This window comes from Pelodiscus sinensis, chromosome 8 (genome assembly GCF_052426305.1).
Source record: "Pelodiscus sinensis isolate ZL-2025 chromosome 8, ASM5242630v1, whole genome shotgun sequence".
Taxonomy (NCBI): Eukaryota; Metazoa; Chordata; order Testudines; family Trionychidae; genus Pelodiscus; species Pelodiscus sinensis.
This window is the reverse complement of record NC_143059.1, coordinates 52,766,755-52,787,757: the sequence shown is the minus strand read 5'-3', so window position 1 is coordinate 52,787,757 and position 21,003 is coordinate 52,766,755. Positions and strand designations below refer to the sequence as shown.

The 21,003-nt window shown below is 43.8% G+C and overlaps 1 protein-coding gene across 5 annotated transcripts in view; it reads right to left on the bottom strand.

The window, feature by feature from the left end:
- Positions 1-21,003, bottom strand: part of CTBP2 (C-terminal binding protein 2) — a 271,870-nt gene that overhangs the window by 211,290 nt on the left and 39,577 nt on the right. The window lies entirely within an intron of this gene.

Here is a 21,003-nt window from a genome sequence, read left to right as displayed (position 1 = left end):
GCCATTTTTATGCTAATGAAGCAGGGGAGATTTAAATCCCCACTTCATTAGCAATTGCAATACGTCTAATTTACATCCCTTTTACGAAAAAGGGATGTAGTCTAGATGTAGCCCATCCTGTTTACCTCAGACCATTTCTCTAGTTTGTCCAGACCATTTTGAATTTGGACCCTCTCCTCCAAAGCACGCGCAACCCCTCCCAGTTCGGTGTCATCTGCAAACTTAATAAGCGTCCTCTGTATGCCAAGATTTCCCACTACTCACAAGGCAATAAGGTGTATGGCAGAGCCTCACACACATCCTTAACCAAGTTTTTGTCCATCTGTGCGGTCTCTTGCCAACGGTTACCCCAGCAACTGGGCTGCAACAGTCTCAGCTCTGGTCTACACTACGAAGTTAGTTTGACATTAAGGCAACATATGTTGACTGAATTATGTCAGTGTACACACTGCTGCCTAGCCCCTGGTGATATAAGTGCCCTACTACCTCCATGAGAGATGTAGGGCTTGTGTTGGTGTAGTAAGGGCTACACCGTGTCTGTCTAGGCACTGCAGGTGCCTTACATTGGCTTTTGGCTATCGTTGTTGAGTTCATGGTTCCATGCAGGAGCCATGCATTTGACAAGAAAGCTAAACAACTCAGGCTTTCACCCAAGGATGGTGGTGAAGGGCTATGGATTGTTGTTTGGGCTATGGTTAGTGCATCGCAGGGCTGCTGCCCAGGCTCTCCACTTCAAATCGGGCTCCTGCAGGTTCCAGGTCCCAACTCTGAGCCAGACTACCCTCAAGGTCCTGGCTCCAGCATAGGCTCCCAGCTCCTTACTCCCAGCTGGGCTGCTCCCCTGGTGCTGGCGTAACCCACACACCTAGTGTGGTTACTGAGTACTGCAAGTGGTACCTAGACCACTACAACAGTTAATATCAAGAGACCTCTACAACATGGGCTGGGAGCCAGCTGGCTTTTAGCTCAGGGGGTAGAGGCTCCTAGAGTCAACTCCAGAGGTCCCAGGTTCAAATCCGCCTTGGTGGTGGTTACACTGGGATCCTGTTCTGAACCAGGATGCTGCCCTGGATGCTGGCGCCGGCTCCTGCCAGGATGCTTCCGGGGCTCTGTAGCCAGACACAAACCCCATCTTGGTTTTCCACAAACCCCATCTTGTTCCCCCCCCCCCCCAGAGAGCAAGAGAAAGGCAGTCAGCCTTTGATGCCCTGGGAACGCAGGTGTGCTGCCTGTCCCTGACTCTACCATAAACAGAAACCAGACAGTAAATGGGCTAGCTGACGACCCGGGGCCTCCCGTCGCCCTGATGGCTAGTACCAGTAATTGACACGCCTGCACTGTCCCAGGAGAGGAATCTTCGCCCATCACATACAAGAGGTGCCCATTGTCTGCATTTTCCCAGGTGTAAATTATGCTTTGCACCCTTCGTGGGAAACTTGGTGTTCAAAGCCATTTTTCCTAATTGGCCACTTGAAATCAGGAAGAAGCCTACATGACCCAAGGGGTATAAAAAGAGGTTCAACAGCCCACCCCATCTGAGCTCCAATCATCTACACCTGCTGGCAGGTATTGATTGTCTCCCGAGGTCTGTGGGACGCCCAACCTCGCCCTACTTCTTCCCGAGGGATTGAGAGAAAGACGCTGGCCACGCCAAGTCTGGAACACAGGGGTGAGAATATATACCTGCTATGTGTCTATTTTGCATGCATTTAATAAGAGCTCAGAGAACCAAAAGGGTTTCATGGTACCTGTAAGTAACTTCTTAGTGTAATTTCCTTTGTAGTGGCTGTGTTATCTGTAACACAGCAGTAGCATTTAACAACTAAGTTTACCCTGTAACAATAAAATAGTAACTGTTTAAGCTTTAACCTGACTCCTTCAGTTGCTGTAACAGAACCAAGCACAATTTAAAAGAACTTCAGCCGGTCATAAGGGACTCACTGCCCTGACCGTCGGCTGACAGGCTCTCACTCCTCCCTGGAAGCCCAGAAGCCCTCTTGGCTCTAGGTAGGGAGCTGAGAGCCCAGTCAGCTGCCATGCTCCTGGTGGAGAGCGGGCAGCTGCATGGAGGTCACATACCACAGAGAGAAGGAGCACAGTGTGGATGTGAACCACCCCAGGAATTACTGCAGTGGCTGTAAGATGATCTAAAATAACTTAAAAACTGACCTTTCAGTGTACATGTGCCCTGAGCGGTGTCCACATGGGGAAGGCGGAGCAGCAGACAGGTGGAGGCCCTGCGAGGGAGCAGGAAACACTTGGCTACTAGACTTGGACTTGAAACCAATTCAGAGCTCCTCTAGCGTAGAAGCAAGGGGCCTATGTCCCATAATGCTCAAGTGCTGGAACTAAGAATTTAGGCCTTTTCCTACAGGCTGACCCCCGGCGGACACCTCCTGTGTTATTATTTTACTCCTCCTATGAGAGGTCTAATATTTAACTTCTGGTTACTCCACTTTTTGCAAACACCTCCAGCTGCTTATGGCTATGGAAATCCAAACAGATTACACTGTGTTTACTGTTTTGACTGCATTATACAGGGTACTAATGCATTCTTCAAACAGTCACTGTTTCATACATATGCATAGATCATTTACAAATATCATAGGCTCTATATTTCAGTAAAAGATCATACACTAAACTGGCACTTTCCATGCACCACCCATCATCAGGGTGGGAATACAGATGAAGGAAGACATAGCTGAGATTCTTTAGGTTGTACCCTTTCCTTGCAAAGAGGCATAATACATTTTAAGATCCACGGAGTAAGACAAAGTTATTATAGAATGGACAAGTAGCACCTGCTATATTTAAGTTCGCATGACAGCTTTAGTATAAAATAGAGTGGAACACAATCTGATACAACAGGAACTGTGATACAGGCTAATGGAGTACAAAGCCATGCACAGCAACAGAAACAGCTTCTCAAAAACTGCAAATGAGTTCCTACTCAATGGGATCAGAGTGAGATCATTCTCTGAGATGAGTCCTATTGAGTCAGTTGAAGCAGCAGCATACTATGCATATGTTTAATAGATGTAACGGTAGACCAAGATGGAAGGCATTATTCCCATGTTATTTTTCCACTGCAAAACATATTGAATTACAAGTTCTGAAATGCAAACAAGATATCTTTTCTCTGAGACCTTGTTAGGCACATCACTCTCCCTCATTATTATAGAGAGCTGTCAAAATAGCATGATGGGGGAGCTATTCCATAAGCTTGCAAAAGTATAACTATCATAGTATCCACAAAATTCCATTAACAGCTACACAGTCATTATTTTGCATAATAAAAGTAACAGCTCTTTATTTGTGATCTATTTATTTATGGTCATCTAGCAAAGAAACATTTATTTTTCCCTGATGCCTGTGTTAAAATTACAAGATAATTTGGTGTTGTTGCAAATATTAATGTCTGATGACAAAATGCCTAAGGAAGGAAATTTGAGGTGACTGTGATCTAGCACTATTGACACAGTAATAACACTCCTGTTCCAGTAGGAGTAAGCAAACTAACTCAAAGAATAATCATTTTTAATTTATGTCACCATGGAAGCATTGAAATTGAGAATGCTGGAAATTCTGTGCAGTGATTATGAAATTTTATTTCTTCTCTTTTTTCTATTGCCTGTAAGATAATCAAAACTAGCAAGGTTTTTTGTGAGCCCTGAGCAACCTAGCTAGGTCAATTTAATTTTTAAGTGTAGACCAGACCTCTGTGCCCTTGCAATGAAGCAGCCACTTATCTTGAAATCCTAACTCAGGCTAATCAACCACTGGTCACTAGCACCTGCAGGTCCCTGAATCAAAAAGATACATGAAGGCAGAAAATGGGAGTTGGGATTTTTTCTACCCTTTCTTGAAGAAGCACAGTAGTTGATCAGAGTGCAGATGATAAACCCCCTAAAAACAAAGAACTCGGCTCCTCCAGATAGCTATTCCAGCCTTACACAGAGAAATGGAGGGGTTGGACATAAAGTCTTTTAAAGGTTACAGGGTTTTCCCAAAAAACGCTCAAAAATCCTGTTGCCATTAACTAGGTACTGGTCATGGGAAAGGCTCAGGAGGCAGCAAACCCTGAAATGTAATAATAAAAAGCCTAGTGATAAAAGATTTTTTTGCCATTATAAACTATTTTTCTCTACAGTAGTTCACTTTTAGTTTTTTAATTATTACCCTTGATGGACATGATACTATTAATTTAATTTCAACTTGCGTTTCATATTAGCATAATCTACACTGAGTTATCTCTGTGGCAATACCAAAATCACTTCATAGTGAGCTATATCATTTCAGAGTTAATTACATGTATTTTGGCTTTGATAAATGAAAATACCAGACATGATTAACTGAAGGACAATCAATATGATCCAGCTATTAGACATCCTGATGAGCTACCCAGAATACAGGGCTAACCTATGGTAATCAAATCATTGAAAATATGTACAAAAAATTAGAAAATCTAGACTTCAGCTTTAAAAATTCCCCAATACACTTACCAGGAAACATGCTCTCACAAAACCATACAGATCTTGCAGTCTGAGAGACTTTTTTTTTTTTTTTTTAAATCAACAGAAATGTTGCTTCATTGGTTTAAAACCAATTACTGTGATAAAACACTGAAAAGCAAAATGCATTTGGCTGGTGAATTTTGAAGTGTGTTTCTTATTTACATCTACCCAAACTCCTTTAATTGTATTTTTCTAATGCCTTCCGATTTCTGGAGCTGCCAGAGATTGTTAAATAGTTTCATTTAAAACACTCTATTTGTCTTGGTTTAGTCACACACAAGATCAAATTAAGCAGTCAAATACTAGAACAAATTAACCCTTTCCATGTCTTTTGACATGAAATCAAAGGGGGAGAATGGGTGGGGAGAAGTAGTGAGGCTGAGTTATCGCTATGAAAATGTCAGTTAGCTTTGCATTTCCAACCAGGCATGCAAGAGTGGATGGAGTAAACAATAAGTGCAAAGCTAAAGTGTTACCAAATGTTTTAAAAAATACGATTTGCACTCTTTAATTCCATAAATCCATGGAAAGTACTATTAGCATAAATGCAGACAATGGTTAATCTACCTTAACCCTGATTAATGGTTGCAGTTGTCCATTAATACTAGGCATTTTAACTTACTACTGAAATTGATTAGTCAGTTAAGAATTCAATCTTAATGTTCAATAAAACTGCACTTTCTTTGCAAATGCGCAATGAAATGAGGCAATGCATTTAACAGCACTCACATATATTACACTGCATGTAGCATACAGGAAGGAATGTGTAGTGTAATCGGCATTGTTTGAACTACTTCAAACACACCTGTAGTTGTAATAGGGGATGGGCAGTGTTAGTGTCTAAACACACAATTCTCTTGGAAATAAAAATGTTTCTCTGAAATTACACAGTACATGTAAATACTGTATACAACTGAAATGTAGAGTAAATTGCATGTAACACAGGTGAGGGTGAGGGACTGATAGTGAATCTTAGATAAGGGAGTGGGTTGGTGTGGGACTGGGGAACAGAGTGTAGAAATCCACATGGACAAGGGCTACAGCTATCCGCCACATGGAACATTATATTAGGAACTTGGAATAATTCCTTTGCTCCACAACCATGAAGCTGAACAACAGTGGCCTGGAAATCAACTGTCATTATATGACACACTTTCTTGGAGAGGCATAAGTGAAGAAGTTTGGCATCTAGATCCCATAGGCTCTCTCTGACCCAGACACAGCTGTGAGTTAGACAAAGAGGAAATGGACTAAGCCAGGCTAGCCATTTGGGGGGGGGGGGGGGGGAAGAGAGGGGGAGGGAGAGAGAGAGGGAGAGGGAGATGTCTGGAGCATGTTAGAATAGAGTGAGCTGACCATAAAGGAAAGTTCAAGGTGATTCACTCCGAGAGAGTATAAGTGATTGGCAGGAGGTTCTTTTGGAGAGGGTTTTCTGATGCAGACTTAATAACTGACCCCTAACTTTCTCCCAAATGCAGACCTGCACTTTTTCTAAAATCTCTATTTTGCTCATTTTAAAAACTTATCCTTGGGCAAAATATAGAAACCACCCTCATCTTACCCCATTAAAAAAGTAAAACCACAAACCAAAATTGCTTGTTGATAGCCAAATACCAAGAGGAAAATGTCAGTTTATTATAACACCTTTTTTCATGCAACATAATCAGAAGTTACAATATTTCACATGACATTATAGTAGTATTGTACTGCTCACAGCACTGTAGTTACAGGTCAGTTGAAGTTTCCATTATAACCCTCTATTTCCAGGAGGGCAATTCCACCATGGATGCTTACAGGACTCAAGGATAGAACTTTGCACACAAACACCACAGCCAAGACCGGCCTCAAGGATGCAGATTCTCCAGGGCACACATGCACACATACAGAAGGTGGCATGGCTAGGATTAGAGGTGAATATTTACAGTCAAAGGTTAGGATGAGAAGCAAGTTCCACCTCTCTTAGGCTTGGCTGACAACCTGAAACAAGGTCGAGGGTTGGCTTTTGTTTTTTTAATCCTCACATGTCAAATGAGTCTTTGAAAACACAACAGCAAAATTGTTCATCGTAAATGAAAAAAATATGAAGTGTCAAATAGGAAAAGACAATTCTGGTCCTCTCAGGACACTGTTTACCAAGTGCCAGTCTTGCTAGCCCCTAAAGCAAACACACACATTACAGCTCTTAGGTCATAGCCAAATCATGCAAATACAAAAAGGAATTAGTTAAAAAGCTAGCCTTTTAGTTTCAAGAAGCAAAGACTCATGCTTTTAGATGCAGATGTCCTGCATTCAAGTCTAACAGCTGACTATACAATGGATGTTACAGTAGCATTTTGCTGATTGCTATTTGATAATAAAATAGTTTTTATTTCCATAAGGGCATAATCACGCAACTTTGTGCACCCAGGACTCTTAATAGGCTTAAATCGGCGGTGAGCAATCTGTGGCCCGAGGGTTGTATGTGGCCCATCAAAGTTCTATGTGTGGTCCAAAGACATTTTGCTTAGCACTGCCCACGCACAGGGTTGCCAGATTCTGCTGGTTTTTGACTGCATCTTTTTTCCCTATCGATATTACAAAAGTGACATGAACTTAAAGCCAAGGGCATGTGAAGTGAGGTGCATACTGATTGCACACAACATTGAGAGAGCTGCATGCTAACTCTGCATCCAATCAACGTGCAGCTCAATCAGCACACGCCGCAAATTTAGGTACCCAAGCAACAAAATTACTCTATCCCAGGAGCCTGTCTTGGTTATGACAATCTTGCAGTCCACTGAGATGAAGGAGGGCCACTCGCAAGGCCTTCTCACTGACTTAAACAGTAGATTCTGGATGTGCAATGCAGGGCTAGACTCCAAAGCAAGACATTGGTTGGAAGTTTGTAAATATTTTTAAGCCTGTGGAAAAGGCATAAAGATTGGAGTAAACAAGGCAAGATGATCCCTTTGTCATGGCAATGCACATTTAAGATATGCTAAAGTTAGGCTTTATGTTGCTCCTGGTGATTTTCAAACCTTTGTATCTATCTGACTTAGTCTCAGGAACTACAGGCTACAGAATAAAGGAAGTTTTAAATGTTATGCAGTGTTTCCATACTCTCGTGACTGTTCACAACTGTCATGTCACCACCTTTTATAGACTCTGTGCAAACAGCAGATCACAAAGCTCCCTGGTTGCATCTTTATAGAGTGGACTATGTAAAAGGATATAAATCCCAAAAGTGGTAGAAGACCATGGCTATTTACAATTCCTGCTCTGCTCTCTACTTCCTTCTGAAATGGCTGTACTACCTCTGGGGCTTTAAAAAAAAAAAGATTTCATATTAAAAAGTAACTTACAAAAGAATGTCCACATATGCCTTTTTTGTTGTTTCATTACGGACTTATAAAAGGCGTAAATATTTTTTACCCCTTCAAAGTTATTTTTCTGATTATTTTCACATTAAAATACCAGGCCTTCACAAGGACAGCAGAAAGGTGTGAGGGACAGGGACTAGCCAAAGATGCCTGAATTCTTATACTCAGCCCTGCCACTAACTTGCTGTGTGACCCAGAACAAGTCATTTTGTTTCCCTCCCTCCACCCCCGTAAAATGGAGATAATACCACCTCCTTTCCTTTGTAAAATGCTTTGAGATTTACAAATGAAACGCACTATAAGCATTAATAAACCTGTGTTATTCTAGATGATAAACTCCTGGCAAACTCAAGATCAGGACAAAAGTTCTTTTTAGGTTTGCCAGGTTAGTAGAGAGGTTAAGATTAGCAACCACATTAAAACTGACCCTAAAACTAATTTCCATCTAAACTTGGAGAAAGGCCTTGCTTAGGTTGGAGTCAATCAACACGTTATCTAATGCCTAACCTCATCTCTGAATTTATCTAATAATTCTATGTTAGATTTGAAAACCCTGTCCCATCAGCTAAGGTCTGAGAAAGCTTCTATTCTAGTTCTCCGATTCTTCAGCAAAAACGGGAAGACAAGAATTAATTAATTAATACTCCTGGTACATGTAAGGTGAAAGACAAGCAGGAACAAATCTTTCACAGCTGCCTTTATATATCCTAAAGACCAGGCCACCTCTGTGAAACTCACCCTCCTACAACCTGGGCAACGATCAGTGTACATGTCCCTCACATACCCTGCTAAGTCGAATCTTCCATAGGGGGTACTCAGCCTCTTTAATTGACAGGGGACCTTGGCACCTGTGGAGTGGATTCAATATACAGGCAGTCCCCGACTTACGCGGACCCGACTTACGTCGGATCCGCAGTTACGAACGGGGCTGCCCCAGAGTACACGGACTGCGGGACCTTGCGGTCCTGCCGCCCGTGTACTCTGGGGCTTTGCTCTGCGTCTCCCTGGTCTGCAAAGCGCGGGGAAGCCGGCGGCGGGGCAGTTCAGGCGCGCCTGGGGTGCCTCGCTGCCCGAGCCCCCCCCCCGTGGCTTTGCAAAGCGCGGGGAAGCCGGCGGCGGGGCAGTCCAGGCGCGCCTGGGGTGCGTCGCTGCCCGAGCCCCCCCCCCCCCTCCGCGGCTTTGCAAAGCCGCGGGGGGGCTCGGGCAGCGAGGCACCCCAGGCGCGCCTGGACTGCCCCACCGCCGGCTTCCCCGCGCTTTGCAAAGCCGCGGGGGGGGGGGGGGGCAGCCGAGGAGCGGCACTACTGGAGCAACCCAGCAGCACCCCAGCTGCTCTGCCCCAGGCGTCCCCAAGTCAGCTTCTGCTGAAACTGACCAGCGCTGACTACAGGAAGCCTGAGGCAGAGTTGCTCTGCCCCAGGCTTCCTGGAATCAGCTGCTGATCAGTTTCAGCAGCAGCTGACTTGGGGACGCTTGGGGTTCTTAAGTTGATTCTGTATGTAAGTCAGAACTGGCGGTCAGTTTCAGCAGCAGCTGAATCTGGACGCCAGTTCCAACTTACATACAGATTCAACTTAAGAACAAACCTACAGTCCCTATCTTGTATGTAACCCGGGGACTGCCTGTACTGCAACAGTGTGACAGGAAGATTAATGCAGGCAGGGGCAGAACACTTAGAGATCTGCAATGCTGGGTAGATGGGTGGATTCATTCTCTTCTTTGTATCTCCCGTGAGCCATATCACAACCTGTCCAACACTGTTGATTTCAGAAGGAATGAGTCAAGGCTCCCTGAGGCTCACCCCAACCTCCTTTATGTGCTACTGATGGCAGCAAAGGGATTTTAGAAACCAGTGACTAAGTAAAACATTTCAAAAGCTTAGTAAATCACCTGTTGTTAGGCTGCTAGCAAAAAAAGTACTATAAGGAACAGGAGGAAACTCAAGCACAACTCCTTTCCCCTTCCTGCCCCCTCCCAAAACCAATGAGAGAATCAAGCTTTGCAGAGTAAATTCACAGCTCCATTGTCATACCATTGTGCCTATGGTACTTGCTTGTTTTTAATCAGCTGAGTGTATCGGACTGTGTACACAGCTGGGGTGTGTGCATGCATGACAACGCCAAGTGAAATTGGTTAACGCCTCTGTGATTTGCAAAGTTACAACAACGTATGCATGTATATTTTACAGACACGTAGGGAGACACTAACCTCAGGTGACCACATGTCCCATTTGGGCTGGGACAGTCCCTTTCTTAAGCCCTGCACTGGCCCTCCCAAAGTTTTTTGGCAAAACTGAGCATTTGTCCCATTTGCTTGTCAACTGATTGTCAGCTAGCAAGAGCAAACTGTACACATGCACAGTTTTGCCAGAAAAGTGGGATGCAACCCCTAGCTGGGTGTGGAGAAATGTGCAGGGGGAAGAAGGAGAGAGCAGCAACACCAGTCCTGCACAAGAAGGAGGGCTTCGGAGAGTGGCTGGGGTTGGGCCAGCGCAGTGTGGGTAGGCAGTAAGGGGCCTGGGCCATGCAGAGTAGAGGAGGGCCTTGAGCTGACCCTGGGTGAGCAACAGAGCAGGCTTGGGCCATTCCTGCATGCAGAGGGAAGAGGGGGGCCCTCGGGCAGGTGGCAGGAAAGAGGGGCCTTCAGGCCAACCCTGTACAGTGTCCTATTTTCCCTTTGGCCGTGTCCAGACTCAGGGGTTTTTTCGGGAAAAGTAGGCTTTTCCCGAAAAAACTTCCCCTGCGTCCAGACTCAAGCCGCGTTCTTTCGAAATTATTTCGAAAGAACGCGGCTTTTCTTTCGATGGCGGTAAACCTCGTTTTACGAGGAAGAACGCCTTCTTTCGAAAGTTCCTCTTTCGAAGGAAGGCGTTCTTCAATCTATATAGGGCTTCTTCAAAAGAGAGCATCCAGACTCGCTGGGTGCTCTCTTTCGAAAAAGCGGATTGCTCTTTCGAAAGATCCGCCTGCAGTCTAGACGCGATCTTTCGAAAGAGGCTCTTTCGAAAGATGCTTTCGAAAGAGCCTCTTTCGAAAGAAACCTGCAGTCTAGACATAGCCTTTGAGAAGATATGGTCACTCTACAATCAAAATGTCAAGTTATGGACTTCAATGCTAGAGGCATCTAGGTTAAAACATGACCTTTGACATCTGCATCTCTGGCCAGCACAAGTTAATCACACTGCTGGAGTGGGAGTGAGGGGCCTGTCTTTCTACAGATCCTTTTTTCTACTGATGTTCACTTTCTCAGTCTTAACCACAGATCTTTACATGGCAACCAAGGGGAACTGATCACAGAACGCAATGATGCCAGAAGCCCTTGATTCTAATGCTTCTAAAAATCCATATAACATAATCCATTTAGGTCCATAAGGTTTTTAATTAAGCCCTGCTCAGGCTTACTCCTGTGTCCAGCACTCAATACACTTTGATAATAAGGATCTGAGAGTATGTCTACACTACCACCCTAGTTCGAACTAGGGTGGTTAATGTAGTCATACGAACTTGCAAATGAAGCCCGGGATTTGAATTTTCCGGGCTTCATTTGCATGTTGCCGGGCGCCGCCATTTTTAAATGTCTGCTAGTGCGGACTCCGTGCCCGCGGCTACACGCGGCACGAACTAGATAGTTCGGATTAGTCTTCCTATTCCGAACTATCTAGTTCGTGCCACGTGTAGCCGCAGGCACGGAGTCCGCACTAGCAGACATTTAAAAATGGCGGCGCCTGGCAACATGCAAATGAAGCCCGGGAAATTCAAATCCCGGGCTTCATTTGCAAGTTCGTATGACTACATTAACCACCCTAGTTCGAACTAGGGTGGTAGTGTAGACATACCCTGAAGGAGTAAAATCCTTTCATAGCTCAATTCAAGCCCTTCATGACTTTGAGGGCAATGAAGCCCTTAAAAAATAAAAATAATAGTCTGAGGACTATTCCTTGCTCCATCCCCACAGTCCAAGCGGCACAGTGCATACCTATTCAGATAAATTAGTTTATGTGTTACCAGCTATGTGATACCACTGTTACTATGCAACCAAACAGAAGTTGCCTGTGTTCATATGGTCTGCTGCACCACTGTAATAATTATGGTGATACTTAGCACTAATACAGTGCTATTGTCTTCAAAGCTCTTTACAAAGAACAGTGTAGGCCAGGCTACCTCACAAATATTAACACCAGGGGAAAATTCCTGTTAGTTTTGTTACTGTGTGTGTGTGTGTGTGTGTGTGTGTGTGTGTGTGTGTGTGCGCGCGCGCGCATGTGCGCAAGCATGCAATTGCAAATTAGGGATACCAATGTGTAGTCCAATACATGATTAACCAATAATCCTTGGCTTATCAGTTAATTTTATCGATTACATGCACTCCCCCTTTTGCTGCCTCTGGCTTTATGTAGGCTCCCCATGATCCACCTGCATCCCCCACCCCCACGCTGCTGCCTTTGATAGAGCGGCAGTAGCATGGAGGGTGAAGTGGCAGACTGGAGCCGATATGCGCGGGAAGTTGGCTTTTGGCTCTCCATGCGTGCCAGCTCCATGGACCTGCCAACCCCTCCCCTTTGTTGCCTCTTACAGAGCCAGTTCCCCCTAGCACAGCCTACGCAGTGCTGCCTACCCCTCCCTATGCTGGTGCCTCTATCAAAGGCAGCCGTGGGGGTTGGGGGGGGGGGGGGGGGGGAGAAGGTTGCCTCAAAGCAGCCTCTGACTGTGGCAGCCTGGGCTTGCCACAGAGATAGGCTGGTCTGTAGCAGCAGCCCCTGTCCATGGGACGTCCGAGCTCCTGCAGACAGACGCTGCTCCGCTCCTGGGAGTGGGAACTGCTGCCAGACCAGCGTCTGTCTGTGGGGAGCTTGGACCCCCACCCCCACCCCCAACCAGGACTGCTGCAACCCTGCGCTGCTGCCTTGGTTTTTAAACCCACTCCCCTCACAGACCAGCTCCTGCCTGCCACCCCGCACTGCTGCCTCTGATACAGAGGCAGCGGCACAGCATAGCAGGGGATTTCCCAGGAGTGGGGCTGGAGCGCACTGGCTGCCACCCCCAACCCCAGGGTCTACTGAATAGCCATATAACTGATAAGAGTCCATGCAGTTACATAACTATTCAATAGCACTATATCTAACATCCCAGTATGCAAATATCACTCTATGAGGCCTTATATTAAAAAAATGTGAAAATTGGTTAACGGAAGACAATTAAACTATTCATTTTTCATTAATTCCTCATAATAGTTATTTTTTTAAATGGAGTATTTCTGTTGTCAAAACAGCTACATAGATTTTCAAAGAGTGCAGTCTGATTTCATTCATTATTCATCAGAAACAATAAGAACCAAGGTGGCTTGTAACAATTCTCTCTTATTCAGCCAAAAGCTTGAGAAGAGGTGGTTACTCACCTGTAACTGGAGGGTTTTCAAGATCTGTGGACCCTACATGTATTTCAAACGCAGGAGTGCATGCATGCCATTTGCTGTAAGTGTTCAGCAGCCATGTCCGTTGACTTGCGATGCTGTCCTAGATCACCATGTGCTCCAGGCAAGACTATAAGAGGCCACAAAGACTATAAGAGGCCACACTGCCCAGGGGAGTGTCATGCAGCTTAGGATGGAAGACCAGGAGATGAATGAACTGGCCACCTTCTGCAGCAACTCCTAGTACTAACAATGACCATCAGGTCAAAGGGATGAGGGCCTCATCCAGAGAGGAGGAGGCTGCTTTAGGGACTGGTTGTACTGGGTCGAGCTGCGGGTTCAAGCCAACCAGTTCCAACAGAGGAGCTCAGGTGGGATGGTGTGAGGCCATCAATGGCAGGTAGGGCCAGTGATAAGGATCCCTAGCAGGCCATTGCTTCTATGAAGTCTGGTTCTAGTGGCACTGGGGCCCTAAGGATGTGGGTACCACCACAGTGGGACCACAGTGTAGTACATGAAGTTGAGACAGTTGTGCTCAGAAATCCAAACTGTGCTGGGAGCCATGGGAAAAGGATGGTTCCTCTGCTGAGAAGCCCCCCATGTCTGACGTGGAGGAGCAGTCAGTGTGGGCAGAGCCACAACCAGTGGAGGCAGGTCTTAGCGGAGGAGGCATGTTGAATCCAGCAATGTAGGAGACCATGGAGCTGTGAGAAGCAGCAAGCGTGGGTATGCCAGTTTTAGGTGAGCAACAGGAACCAGTATTTCCATCCATCCCAGTGCCCAGGGTGCATTCCATTGCTTGCCAAACTGAGGAGGAGTGCTTTGAACAAAGCCTGGTAAATCCTGCTGCAGCTGAGGGGCTCGTACCAGTGGGTTACCGGGCCTTTGGATCATCACAGAGACCCCTGGTGCCAGTGTGTCTGTTACTTAGCCTGGAACCGTCTTAATGAGGTGGGGATGGCATGACAGGGTCACTGCACAACGTCTCCCCTGACTGAACTCAACTCAGCATTTGCAAGAGTGATTCTGGATCTCCTCTGCCACTTTCTTATGTCTCCGCAGAGCCACAGAAGCTGGGTGGGAGTCCGAGAGTGGCGCACCCGCTGCTAGTGAAGGGCAGGGCACTTCCGGAACCCAGTCTACCATCAGACTCCATTCGAGGCTGGAGGGCCACTTCACTCACTTCAGTGCACAGGAGGCAGGCTTCCTGGGTCCTCAAAGGAAAGGGCTTGCAGATAATCGCAGCATGATGCAAGGTGTGCCTTGCCCACATAATAAAAACAATGAGTCGGCTCATCTCTTACAGAGAAGGAGCAAGGCCACAAGGAGCAATTTTAAGCATGATCCCCCAACTCACTAAGGGGAGGCCCCTGAAGGGGCAACTATCTATACTAACTGACTACTTGTAGGTTTACCACAATGATAAAGCAGACTGTGTATAATGGACAGTCATAGAGACTACAAGCATAAAACGAGAAGCAATAAGAAGGAACTGAGGGCACATGGCTCCACACGGCCTCTTATAATACCAGCTAGAGCACATGGCAATGTAGGATCCACAGACACTGCTCCTGAAAACCTCTGGCTCTGGCACATATGCTCACCATTTGGTATAGATACAGGGACCAGCACTTGAAGAACTAATTCTTTCCGCGTTCATATGCAGCCACATCTGCAATACTGCATTTAAGGTCCTATTGCCACTTCATTATCAGTTTTCCTCTATGCGTTCAGAGGTTTAGAAAACTCTTTAGAAAAATACACCCCCCACCACCACCTGCCACCAGCAAAAACTCAACATGCAGGAGTCCTGGTATAGGAAAGAATGTTTATGGAAAACCTGCAGTAAAAAAAATAAAAAATTCTGTCTAGTTGTTTTTCAATTATAGGTATATAAGATTATATACAGAACACTAAACACACATGCACACACACATTTTGAGACTCCTTTGGGCTCAGTTGTACCCAAGCCCAGCAGAAAAACAGCAAAAGTGAAAAACCTGACAAACATTTTAATGAACTTGTCAGTTAAAATGGAAAATTGCAGGATTTTCCCCATGAAAATAAACAAAATGGGGGTATCTTAAATATGGTGCACTTTTCTGTTAATTTGCTCTTAAACTTAATGTATATTATACTCTCGCATCACCTTTGTAAAAATGACTAATTATTATTCTAATATATTTTATTAATAACCTCTCTGAAAATCCTAACAACTCCCACTGACTTAAGTGGGGTCAAAGTTAGGCCAATCTCAAGTGATTTCGTACAGCGCTCTGAATTCACAGGGTACAGCTTTCAAATTTGAGATTAATTATCCAAAGATTAGATAGCGCTTCATAAACATTATGGCCCAGTCCATACTATAATTCTTAACTGTGATTTTGTACTCAGAGGCACAGTCACCTAAATCAGTGAAAGAGACATAATTCATTTGACTTCCACAAAACTGCTATTATGCGAACACAACTACATGTGTCCATTTGAACCACAACACCTAACTAAAATTTGTACCAAGGCATTTAAGAAAGTTTGGGCAGCAATACTACAGTGCCTGGGGACTGAATCCTGGACTTGATCCACAGCCTGCTGAAGCCAACTGAAAGGTTCCCATTGGTTTCCCCAGGCACTGTAACAGGCCCATGGTAACTAGCAGACATGCACACATGAGGCAATACACACTGGAATGCTCTGCTGCACACACCACACCATACCATTGCCAAGCCAATTACACACACACAACTGAGGTCCAGTTCACATCACCAAAAGCAAACGTTGGCTGGACCATCTAGCAGTACACAATCTGCTCTGCTCCTGCTTGCCCACAGAAACACGCTCAGACTTCTCAGACCATGCCGTTAATTTCAGGCCCCTGCACCAAACAACTTTACAGTTGTGTGCAGAGTTCCCTGTATCCTCAGCCCTTTTCCCAAAGCCCAAACTGACAAGGTCTCCCCTCCAGGAGAGCTCTCTGACTCAAGGCTCCCGGCTCCCCTTACCTACACTACTCCTTCCTGTGCCTTTCTTATCAGACTTGAGCAGATGGACTAACTGGCTCTTTAGCTTGCCCAGTCCCCTGCCTGATTAGAATTAACTATTCTAGACACTACAGTTACTAACTGAATAATGGCAATGAAACAATAGGACTTCGTATTTATATAGTGGGTTTTGTTATCAAAGCTCTTCACAAATATTAACCAAAAGGACCATGAGCTCACCTTTTGGACTGGAAATTAAGTACGCTGCTGCAAACATGGAAGACTCTGTATGAGGAGACCGCCCTCCTGCTGCTATCGCAGACACCCACAGTCCTTTTTTGGTTTTAGCCAGGGCTACTCAACTTTGGAAGCTCCAGGGGCCACAATGATACTCACCGCACATGCCGAGGGCTGCAACTTACATATGGTTGCATATACACACAAATATATATGCAAATATATGCAAACAGATTCTTTCACACTGACGGGCATGAATACAAAGATTAAGGTAAGATTACACAACACCTAGGCCTCATTTAAGTCAGTTCTGCTGATATTAATAAAATGCGATATTTACCCGATTTCCACCCATATGACCGCACTTTTAATGAGCAATGACAGTCCAGGAATTTAACTACTAAAACACATATCAACAGAAGACCATTATATTGACTACTTTTTTGTTTTGGCTCCCACCTACGAGCCGCGAGTTGAGCCCCATGTAAATCCAAACTGCACCCACTGGACATGTGTTGAGTAGCCCTGGTCTCCGCAATGAGATAAGATAATGTTGTTGGGAAAATTGGTGGGCAAAGTATTAGTTCAGCAAGTCACACTTTCAGGAGCAAGGCGGGAATGCTCCTTCTGGTATATTTTCTATGAATTTGAATGGTATACTTTTTAACATTCTTTGGAACATTAATTTTCAAAAATGTTACATGTTTCGTTACTTTATCCACTCAAGTCCCATGTAAACAAAAAAAGTGGCTACAGTTTGGAATGTAGACTCAGTGGAGTAATTTATATCTGTATCAGGAGACTCAGATGCAGTTTGGACATTGGGCCTAGAAGAACTGTTGAGCACTGAAATGTCAAACTCCACTTATCAAACCTGCAATGTTTTTGCTCGTTTTACACTCTTGCCCTCAGCTATTTCACACTCCTGCAAGATGCTTGCAAAAGTAAGCTAAGTCTTATGTGGTACCAGATTCCCATTGGAACACAGAGATTTTAATATACTGTATTAACTAAAATACTTATCTGCTGCCTTTTTCATTGTTGTGCATTGGGTATTGTGACTTTAGGACTTTTGTCTATTCAGCACAAAAGTTCTTAAATATAATCTAGTGGGCTAATGAGGTCTTGGCAGAAAATTTATAGAGAGGGATAATGGGGCTGATTGATAGAATGGCATCTCTTTAAAGTACCTTGGCTTGATTCTACTGAAGTCACATGTGGCACTATGGTGGAGAGATGTAGTTTGCTATATGATAGCTGCCCTACAGTTTTGTTTCTCTCTGCCCCCCATAATTTTAGATTTCACCTCTCTCACCACATAGGACATTCAGGATGGATAATAACTTTTAAACCTTGTACCTTTCTGAAATGCAATGTACATGTATTTTCAAAGAGCCAAGACATCTTAAGGACCTTAATTTTTCAATGCAAACTCTACTTTTACAATTTGTAGTAAAGTATACAGCAGCTAAGATAGACTCCTGAATGTCAGTGATAAGGGTTTCCTCTGAAAATCCTGCTGACCCAGGTTTTTCTTCATAACCCAATCGTGTTATATTAATAATATGAGAATGAATATACAAAATGTCAGAGTTTTATCTTTTACTTGAAAGTTTATTCTTGCTATATATTTCAGGAGAAATATACTTTTAATCCTGTAACACACATGAGATAAATCTGCAGTAAAACAATTCTACAGAATACAGATTTAAACATGCAAGAGTATTATGGGGGAAATTTTCCCTCCCTACTCTTTTGTTTCTTGGAGATCTTCTAGACCAGTCCATGTGCTTGGATTATAGTTACAGCTGGTCAAAACCAGAAGGATTTTTGTTATAAAAAAATGCTTTCATAAAAAAATTTTAAACTCCAACTTTTTTAGCCAACTCACTCACTATCGTTTCCCCGAGCCTTCAGTGGGAGACAATACTAAACCTTTTGATGACAACATGCCCTCATATATAGGAGTTAGCTGATTTAAGTTGGATATTTAAATTTAGAGGGAATCTAAACTACTACAGGAAATTTAAAATAATTAACAAATACAGAAAGCATTAGTCTTCAATACCTATCCAGATCCTAAATTCCCAAAAGCAGTACACAATCTTCAATTAGGACAGATCTGTATCTGACACCTGCATGCAACACCATCCTGCTAAATGCCACAGCCACCAATGCACCTACATTGATTATTTAGTGCCTGGAAATGATATGTACCCGAGCCCAATAGTTGTCTTACAGGTCTCCAACAATGCCTCTCGACTTTGTGTCCATGACAATGCTATTCTCACACAAAGTGACTAAAGGTTGTGGGATTTTACCCAAATTAAAGTAAGCACTCCGATCTCTGATCAATTTTGAGCTGGGTATGCCTAGTTGATGCAATTTGTATCAACTATTCTATTAGTTGATAAAGGCATCTCCTTGGGGCTGTTGCTAACACTTCAAAGGTGAAAGCACTGCAGGGAGCACGAGGACAGCGGAGGACTCAAGCAGTCCGCCACTGGCCCCATGCTCCCCACAGAAGCGCCACATGGAGCCTAGGGTCAGCTCGGGCTCCATGCAGCGCTGCTGCTTTGAAATGCCGCCAGGAGCCCAGCATCAGGCTCCACGCAGTGTTTCAAAGCAGCAGCACCACATGGAGCCTGGGGTCAGTGGGGGAGTCCCAGCTGACTCCGGGCTCCATTGCGGCACTGCCACTTTTAAATGCTGCGTGCAGTCCGGGGCCAGCTGGGGACTCTGGGCTGCACACGGCATTTCAAAGCGACAGCGCCACGTGGAGCCCGCGGTCTGGCCGCAGGCTCCACGTGACACTGCCGCTTTGAAGCACTCCCTTTTTCTTTCCCCCTCGCCTTGCTGCCTCTTTTTGATAGAGGCAGAAAAAGGGGAAGTGATTGGTTGACTAATGTGTCAACTATCCGATAAGCATTTGCTTATCAAATAGTCTACTAGTCATTCACATCCCTATGTATGTGGCCTTTACTTGTCCCTTGGTATAGAATTAACCACCTATTAATTTGTCAGCCATACTGCATTGCTTAATTACAGCAATTTAGTCCTTTCCAGAAGTCTAAGTACACCACGATGTATACTATGCACAAGACATCAATGTATGGCTTAGATATTCAAATACTTTTGTCCAAGAAATATGACAGTCTTACCAAACAGTCTTAGGAGTTATACTTTTCACTTAATTATGTCTTCACTATAAACTTCTGAACTCTGCTAATGAAAACAAAACAAAATATCTATATCTGATGAGGCTCAGTAAGAAGCCTAACCCCTGATTGTTAAAGATTTTGAGAACAATAATTTATTCAGAAAGCTCAGTAGTTTCAAATCACTACCTTTGCTAAGCTTCCGAGATGGTTAAAATGTAACAAGTAAGTCTCTCGCATGAATAAAAAATTACACTTTACATAAATTAAATATATAATTCGATTAAATATGTTTATGTCTTTGCGGTGACATTTAGAATAGGAAGTGTTCATTTTCTGTTTTGAAAGGAAAAAACTCTTTCAAATGTAATTTGAAGCTGTCAAACCAATCTTCTTTACAGATCTTTTAAATGTCACATACCTTCGAAAGGGGATGGCAGATTCCTTTTAAATATGCAATTGCAAACAGTCCAAGCTAAATCAAGAATTTATTAAAATATGCTACTGACATTTATACTGATTAAGTATAGCCCTTTACTTTCTTCCTTTTGATAGAAACCCTTACAAAAGATGTGTCACAACAGCTCCTATTACCGCACTTACTGTACATCCATAACATACAACCAATCTCAACTAGGTATTACACACAACTAACGAGCAAAATCTGACTACATAAAAAAAACCCATTACTTGTTTTGGATGGAGGCAAATATGATATTGTGGTCACTTTACATGAAGAATGGTTGGGGAGGAGGATTTTTTTAAAATATGATTTCTTACTAGCATGTCTGAAATTTATAACCAAAAATATTAACTGCACTTAGTTTAAATCAATTACAGCACTATACCTAATGGCCTTAAATGGAAGAGTGTATTAATCACAAGTATAAAGAAAACCTACTAGAATTCATTCATGTAGCTATACATTAGTGATCCGTATGTTTTGTTTTATAATCTCAGAATCTATCATTGGGCCTTTTTTATTACTCTCAAGAAATGTTCTGTTTCTTGTAATAAAAAGATTAAAAGCCACATTTTAAAATGACTGGAGACATATTTATTTTGGGGGTTGGAGCAGCAGTAGACATTAGCTACAGGTGAATGTTCTAGTGGAACCACTATGCTAACCCACGTTTTAGTTTACTCCCTGGTGACACACTGCACATTTTAGAGTAATATATTTTCTGGAGCATAGAGAATTAAAAAAAAAATCCTTCTCCCTTATCTTCATGCAGGTGGACCGTATGTGCATAATTCTCATTAGCATTAACAGAGGTTGCCATTAAAAATTCTCTCCCGTTAAGCAACATAAAAAGCAAGGCTATAATGTGGCTATGTTTTCATATTA